The sequence below is a fragment of the Meles meles genome, chromosome Y (genome assembly GCF_922984935.1).
Source record: "Meles meles chromosome Y, mMelMel3.1 paternal haplotype, whole genome shotgun sequence".
Taxonomy (NCBI): Eukaryota; Metazoa; Chordata; class Mammalia; order Carnivora; family Mustelidae; genus Meles; species Meles meles.
Genome location: NC_060088.1, coordinates 6050568 through 6059296, shown reverse-complemented (window position 1 = coordinate 6059296; position 8729 = coordinate 6050568). Strand labels below are relative to the sequence as shown.

At 41.1% G+C, this 8729-nt stretch overlaps 1 pseudogene; it reads left to right on the top strand.

Moving 5' to 3' along the window:
* The first annotated feature begins 6317 nt into the window (after positions 1 to 6317).
* LOC123935956 lies at positions 6318 to 6486 on the top strand (annotated as a pseudogene).
* Positions 6487 to 8729: the final 2243 nt, after the last annotated feature.

Genomic DNA, 8729 nt, shown 5'->3' with positions numbered 1-8729 from the left:
CAGACCAGGTATTTGCTATGTAGTCGCACTGCACTGCACCTCTCTTTCTGTCTTTTCAGTCTTACAGCGTTTAGTCACCCTACTGTTTTCCAAGTTTACTTAGGTCAGTTCTTTCCGTTTTTCAGTGTGCTACGTTATTTGTTTGTGATAGAGTTAAGCTCATTTGTACTGCTTCATCCACTTTGGATTCTTTTCCCCCATACCACCGCTGTCATGATTGCTTTTAGTTATTTATTAATTTTTTGAGTATGTGAAACATTAACCTAGTTCTAAAAATCAAAACTATATAAAAAGATCTATACAGAGAGGTGTTGCTTCCCCCTATCCATTCTACCCCATTTCCTCTTACTCACCCATCCTTTTCCATGCCCACCCACCCCCTGTGGGTAGCCAGTCACATTAATTTCTGTTTATCTAACGTATGGTTCTTTTGCATCCAAGAACAAGTACGTGAATATATTCTTAATCCCCTTGTCTCAGACATGAAGGATAACATACTATAGGTATAACATTGCACTTGCTTTTTCACTGAACAGTAGCATATCCTGGAGATACCAATGCATAGAGTCTGTCTTCATTCCATATGCCTTATTTTTTCCACTAAGATGTAACTTACATGCAGATTGTAAGTATACTATCCTGGTGGCTTTTCCTGTATCTGTATCTGTGTAAACAACCCCTGAGATGACATTATGGAATATTTCCAGCACCCTGGAACATTCCTCCATGCCCTTTTCTCAGGCATGTCCCTAAAATCAGGGTAACTATTGTTCTGATTTCTATTACCATTGGTTAGTGTTACCTCTTCTTGAACCACATAAACAGAATCATGCAGCACACACTGTTTTTCATTCATTTAACCTGGTACAGCCCCAGCAAGGAAAGCCTTGGATCTGAAAGCTTCATTTTCTTCCATTATCCTGCAGCAGGATTGATGTAGGAAGATAGCCTGCAGGTGTTACAGCATTCTGCTCTTTGCTTTGTAAGAGATTATATCTTGTTAAAAAAATAGATATTCTATAAAAGATTTTTAAAACTGGAACTGACTCCAGCAGTCTCTAGGTCTTTACATTGAAACCAACTTGAGAGAAAATTCTGCCAAGCAACTTGAACACAAGTTACAGCCAATTGGTTTGAAATAAATATTCATACACTTGATCTCTGTTTCTATAAATAACTTTGAGTAGAATCTACGTTATTCTACTGAAGTCTGTGTTCCATGAGGCAGGGCTGATGCCCACTCTCTTCATCATTGTATACAGATCTTCCTCAACTTACAATGGGGTTATGTCCTGATAAACCCATTGTAAGCTGAAAATATTATAAGTTGAAAATGCTAATATGCCTCACCTACTGAACATCATAGCTTAGCCTAGCCTCCCTTAAACATGCTTAGAAGATTTACATCATGCTATAGTTAAGCAAAGTTTTCTAACACTAAGCCTATTTTATAATAAAGTGTTGACTGTTTCATCATGTAATTTATTGTCCAGAAAGTGAAAGTCCAGAAAGTGAAAAACAGAATGACTGTGTGGAGACAGAGGGTATGTGAGTGTATTGGTTGTTTACCCTTGTGATCTCATGGTTGATTGGAGCGGTAACTCCCTGCCACCACCCAGCATTATGAGAGAGGATTGTATCACATATTGCTTGCTTGGGGAAAGATCCAAATTCGAAATTCCAAGTATGGTTTTTACAGACTGTGGATCTCTTTTGCACTGTTGTGAAGTAGAAAAATTGGTCTGTCAAGCCATCATAAGTTGGAGACTATAATCACCTAGTGTATAGTTGGTGAATGAGTGAATAATTAAATTCCAAAACAGTTGCTAAAAAAATCAGACAAGAGTGAATGCACTGAGAATTGGGCTGGGTGTAGCCCAATTTTAGTATTGCATGCACACACATATATGACTACACAAGTGTGCACATATATATGAATGTACATTCCTCCTAACATACTTTTTTCTTACTGTCTGCTTTCATAAGGCTTTGTGGTTCCTGCCCTCAGATGTTGTATGATGCCAATGAACTGGCTTGGCTTCCCTCATTCCCTTATTTTTTCCTTCTCCTTCTCTTGTATCTGCCAAGTCTGAATTGCTGAGCAACTCGCTGGGCTTCAGAGTCCACCACAGGTGATGATTAGTACTGAGGAAATGCTGGCAAAGAGTTATTTGGTCTCTGCAAATGCACTGAAGCTATCTCACTCACACTTTTGCTCTTACTGGGGTTTTCAAGGAGGATAAGTGATGCTTTGCCTTCAGGAGCAGAGGGAAGACCTGGTAGATAGCTCTAGATTAAATGTTAGCGCAACATGCCAAATGAACACGTGGCTCATTCTTTCCTGCGATCTCAGCACACAAGAAAAGAGACCCTTCAATCTTAGCCTAAACTGTTTTGGCATGGTAAAGAGTGGTAGTATGATGAGAAAAGCACATTTCTATTGTTGTCTTGTCCAGGATATTCTAGTGAATGCTTCCACTGAACACATGACTGCAGGGTACAAATCCCTGCCTAATCATAGACCGTTATTTTTCTTATTCTACACCCCACTGAGCAGAAACAAACCTAGCCAAGACTCTGCTTTCTATTTTAAACTTATTCTGATAACTGGAATTACCTGCTGAAGGAAATTCCATAGCTCAGTGGTGATAATCTCCTATAGGCAATTTCAACTAATTAGGGGAGAAATGTCCTAATTTACAAGGGAAAGGACAGTTGTCTTGAGAATAATTCATTTCCACTATGAAAAATGCATATATTAGTATGGTTACCTTCAAGAATTAATTACCTTTGTCTTTGACTATTTGTCTTTTCTGGGATGTTGCTTGCTTCAAAATGTAATTAAAATATTTAGCACATAACAAATCAAAAATCATTCTCTGCTGCTTTAATGCCAGCATGCAGGAAAGGAAATACTGGTTTGTAAACAAACTGCAGTGTCTCATTTTAACTTCTTTGGACAAAGACATTGGATGTATATTGTGAGATGATAATATCTGTGTTCATGCTTCATTTTCTGGTGAATTTGAGATCACTCTGCCTTATACTCATGCTGAGGGTGGCTGTAGAGAAAATAACATTTTTCCTCCACGTGCAGCTGCTTTAGTCTTATCGTTTGTGGGTGCTGAGGGAGCTCTGGGCGATGTTTATCTCTTTTGGTGGCTTCCAGTTGTCTCCAACTACTTGCATCTTGGAAATGCAGTAGAATGCGTTACCCATAACCACTCTGTGAGCATGGCGGAGACCGTGGATTCTAGCCAGCGTTCTGTTTCTGTATTCTCTTCTGTAACCTTGGCCCTCAGCAGGAGTGGCATCGGTTCCCTCTTCCCCGAACCCAGTCACCTCAAAAAATGGACTGGGATAGAGATGATGTTGTGTGACTTTCTAGGCGAGCCCATAACATCCAGCATGTCTTCCGTCTCTGTTCCATTTCTGTTTCTGAGTTTCTGCTTCCATCTCTGGTTCTGTTACTCTTAGAACTCAGCCACCACATTGCGAGGAAGCGCACACCACACGAAGAGGTCATGGCTAAATTGTGCAGCCAAGAATCCCAGCTGAGGTCTCTCCCGGTAGTCAGCATGCCCCTGCAAACAAATGAGTAAGGTTTCAGAGGATGCCAGCCCTCAGCCTTTGCGGTGCCCCAGGGGAAGACCGGGAGGAGAAGAAATGAGCTGTTTCCACCAATCCCTGTTCAAAGTGCGGATGGTGAACAAATTTGGGATGGTTTTTTATGCTACCAAAGTAACTGGAACACAAGATAAGACTTATTTAATGAAAAATTTAATGATTTGAGGAAAAATCATTTATCATACCAATTGATGTTTTTGGAAGAAGATGTTTCGTGAAATAAGGATCAGTTAGTCCATAACAGAGTAAGTTTAAATGGCTGCCAACGTGTGTGCGTGTGTGCACACGTGCACGGACACGTGCATGCACATATATGAATACACACTCATTCTAATAATGTACTTCCATCTTACCATGTGCCTTCTGCTGTACAGTACAGTGCTGTCTAACCTTAGATTATTCGAGGTTTGCTCTCTACCAACTGGAACAGAGGGAAATCTTTATTTCTCTCTTTATTTCTCACACATTTTTCCTCAAAGGCATAAAGAAGATGTATAATTTTTCCCCTTGCCGTGGTTTCAAGGTCTGCCGGTGCCAGCCTTCAGAGGCCGACGGGTCTGCTCGCCGTTCTTCTGGGGACTATAAAATGCTATCTGTGTGACTTGAATTGCCATGAGTCCGAAGACTCCTCATCAAGGAGATGAGCCTTGAATGGAACTATGTTCAGTTATGACTCCTCTCCCCCTCCGTGGAGATGGCACTCTAGCAACACTGTGATTTCAGAAATAAAACACACGCCAACCCGTTGCACCCTTCCATTCTTTAGAAATCTGCGGAACAAGGAAAATAACAACTTTCCACCCACCTACCTCGCAGGCGTGTGGGGTGGAGTAGTGAGTTTGTGCTTGTGGAGTGCTTTCTGATGCGGAGGGGCAGGGCTGCAGAGAATGCATTGCTGACAAGGGCAGGTAATTTGGAAATGCTATCAGAATTTACCACTGGAATTGCTGCATCAGTCTCGTCATCAGTTCAAGAAAGCTCACCTGACGACAAAGCACTCCTCTCCTCAAGCACTGGAAATGGCCTTTGGAATTGTGTTTGAGCAATTGGCAGTGCGGTTTTCCTTCCTGATGGCGTCCGTCATTGGCTCTAATGGAAACTCATTTATACCCTTGTCGGTGGCGCTTCTCACTGACAGGAATGCATGTCACTCTGGGGATTGCTCTGTGGCTTTCAGCAGGAAGTTAGCTCTGCCAATTTGAGTACGAACCCTTCCATTTTGTTGTCAAATACAGCGAAGGCATTTTTTCACAGCATTGAGAATGATTTGTTTCTTCTAGGTGTTGATTGTTCTTTGGAATTAACAACATGGTTTCTTTTTATTTCACGAGCCTGTGCTGACTGCAGGGATTCTAGAGGTATTGGGACTGGTGGTCATCTTATATATAAAACTTCCAGAAAGGGGAGCCAGAGACTTAGTGGGGGTAAGAAGAAACCGTTTGCCACAAGACGCATTTTCGGAAGCCAACAGTAGTACGAGTCTCCTGCATAGGAGACTACATTTTCTCTCTCAGCATACCACACCAGGGCCTTTGTGGATGACTGCCAACGCAACTCCAGACAGAAAGCAAAAATTTCAGTGGGTCTTTGGAACACTTGGACTTATCCTGGGGGATGACAAGCTGAGCTTTTCACATCTCCCAGAAGCCTTGGCACATGTGGTTGTAGTTCAACCCACTGAAATAGAGAGTGAAGGGGAGTGAGTAAATTTGGCTAACCCATTCTTCCTTACCTGTATGTCCTTTGTTTTTTGTTTTTGTTTTTAGTGGTTTCTGAGAGCCGGTGGCCAACATGCTTTTTGCAAGTTTGGAAAACTCAAAACGTCTTCTGGGGTCAGGCAGTAATTGATGTTAATGCTTCAAGTAGCTCTGGGTGTGAAAAAATTAGGAACGCTCAGGCCTGTTGGGAATACCTATGTGTGAGAACTATCTATATTTGCTCGTATTTAAAAAAAACCAGTGCATTGGCCAAGCCAAGCAGGACCAGCTACATAACTTGCACGGTACAGTGCACAATGATAATTTAGAGCCCCTTTTTTCAGAACTTGAAGATAGCCACAGCAGAGCATTAAACCACATGTGGAGTCCTATGCATAGTTTGGCCTTTTCTGAAATGTAGTTGGAAGGACATAGCATGAGGCTTTTGCATCTGGCTTTTTCTCTTAGCATAATGCTCTTGACGTTCATCCATATTTTTTCACGTGTCAGTGGTTCTTTCCTTTTTATATCTGAAAAGCATTCAGTTTTACAGCTGTGTGTCACCATTTGTTTACCTGTTGAATAATAATTTGGTTTGTTTTGACGTTTTAGAGATTGTGAATAAAACCACTATAATAATTCCCATTCAGGTCTTTCACTTCCTTTAAATAACTAGCAGTACAATTCCTGGGGCATGTGGTAAGTGTGTATTTCACTTTGTAAGAGACATGTTGCATTTCTACCAGCAATGTAGGAGAGTTCCCCTTGCTCTGCATTTTCTCAGTACCTGTTAATTGTCAGTCTGTAACTTTAGCAATCCCAGTAAGTATGTAAGATCTTCTAATTTGGATTATCCTGATGAGTAATGATTTTGAGCATCTTTTCATATTCATATTGCTTGATATTATACCTTGTCTTTTGAGATACCTATTCCAATATTTTGCCCATTAAAAATGGGATTGTCAGACGAGATCGGGCGCGTTCAGGGTGGTAAGCTTTGCGCAGTGGCAGTATCGTAGCCAATGAGGTTTATCCGAGGCGCGATTATTGCTAATTGAAAAATGGGATTGTCTTCCCATTACTGAGTGTAAGAGTTACGTTTATATTCTGGTTGTAAGTCAGATATGTTTCACAAAGAACTTCTTAGTCTAAAATTTCCTTTTCATTTTCTTAACCGTGTCTTTCATTTCTTGTTTTGTTTTGTTTTGTTTTTTGAGAGGGAGAGAGCAAGCATGAGTTCGGGAGAGCAGCAGAAGGAGAGGGAGAGAGAAAATCTTAAGCATGCCCCATGCCCAGCTCCTAGCCCAATGTGGGGCTTGATATCACAACCCTGAGGTCATACCTGAGCTGAAACCAAGAGTCAGACATTGAACTAACTGAGCCACCCTGGGGCCCCTTACCTGTGTTTTTCAAAGAGCAAAGAAAATTTAATCTCGACACTGCCAATTTTATAAAATTTTAGAAAATAATTTTCCCTTTCATTGTCTTTAGAGATCCTTACCTTATTCAGTTTCCCAAAGATTTTTTTTCTCCTCTGTTCTAGAAATTGAATAGTTTTAGCTCTTTCATTTGCAATGCATTTTGTGTTAACTTGTGAGTTTGGTGTGAAGTCAGAGTCAGGATTTTTTTCCCTTCTTCATAGAAGTATGCAGTTGCACTATTTGTTTGCAGAGTTTGAATTTTCGTTTTGAAAATTTCAAAGTGAGCTCTATGTTGATTTGATGTCTCTACAATAATATTATGCTTTCTACGTATTTCTGATGATCTCTCCTCTGTTTGACTCATTTGAGAAATGAGTCTAAAGTAGACCTCGTGATTGCCCAAATGGTCATCACAAAGAACCAGTGACATGGACAGAGGAGACCTAAATATTTTTTTTTTTTCCAAATGCACGATGGAAGATCCACTTACTGTGTTGTTTTTTTGTTATTTCCTCTTGCTTGGAAGGCATTTTGCCGGTCAGCCCTGGGTGCTAGTTAGCTGATCAGTGTCGTCGTCTTCCTGGGAACTCTGTTTCCCAGCCTCCCTTGCAGTTAGCTGTGATCACATGTCATCACATCCATCACAGTCACTGGAATGTGAGTAGAAGTCATGTACGTGGGACCCACCCATGAAGATCTCCTATGACCTTGCCTGCTTGGTTGGTCTTGATAAGCATGGCAACTCCAGAAGCCATGTGCTAAAGAAGGCCAAGCCATAGATGGTAGGCAGCCCAAGCCATCTGGACAAGAGCTGCCTCTAGAACATTCTATGAGTGAGAAATAAACCATCATGGAAGCCAAGAGTAACTTTTTTTGTCCCAGGATAAGCAAGCACGGGGGCTGACAACATTGTAGGTAACGATGAACAAAGAAATTATAGGTCAGCTTGTAACCACAGTTCCAAAACTTCACTAATGGTCAACGTACTCTGTTTATGAGGAATGATGCTGTAAAACCTTGACTTTTAATGGAAAATTCTGTCATTTTCTCATATGAAACGAAGAGTAGGTAATGGCAGGAATAGTGTAGGCTTACTGTGGTTTTATTGTTGTTGCCGGTTTTATTCAGGTGAGTGAAAAACTACTCTCCCTCTCATCTGTAATTAGGGATATTAGGAATCTGCCACTTTAACCCAGCCTTCTTCTTTCTTGTTTCAAATGAGCTAGCTCTCCTAAAATATTTGAGTATTTTCTATTTGGGAAAATAAACAACTCAGTCATAAAACCAAGACATGGTCTTTTCTCTCTCTCTCTTTGATCATGTGAAATTATTCTCCCAAACTTACATGAAGGACAGATATTTGTGGTAGAAGGACTTCATGTTCATTTCAGAGCCCACCCTCACCGCTGCATTTCCTTACCTCTCTCTGTAAGAAAATGCCCTGCAAATACTGTTCCCATCTGACGAAGATCAGTTTCCAGCCAATGATAAATCATTTGCAATGAACGTAATCACCCACTGAGGACTTTTTTCACACCATTTCACATTTTTTATTGGATTCCATACATCACTACAGAAATACAAGAGTAAAATCGTCCAGGTTTGCTCCTGAGTCTAAACTGTGCAGACAAACAGAGTCCTGTGCCCATAGTGTCAGCAGCTCATAGGGGGCAGGGTGATTCCTAGCGAGGCAAAACCACGCTGCATCAACTGCACTTTTCTGTTGCAGAGAAGGACAGAATTCCCCGGGGCTCCCCCCCACTTATCTGTTGGTGATATGTGTACTTGAATTCTTACAGAAATTCTATTAATTTTCCTTGGATTTGGGGATATTATACATCTCAAAGTGAGCCACATAGAGGTGCATGGAGGTACATCACATCAGGGATCATCATCAAACATTTACCGAGCTCCCACAGGGCCTTGCACGCTGAGCTGCTGAGTTTATGATGTCTCCTCTCCTCAACGGCAGAATGACCACTTA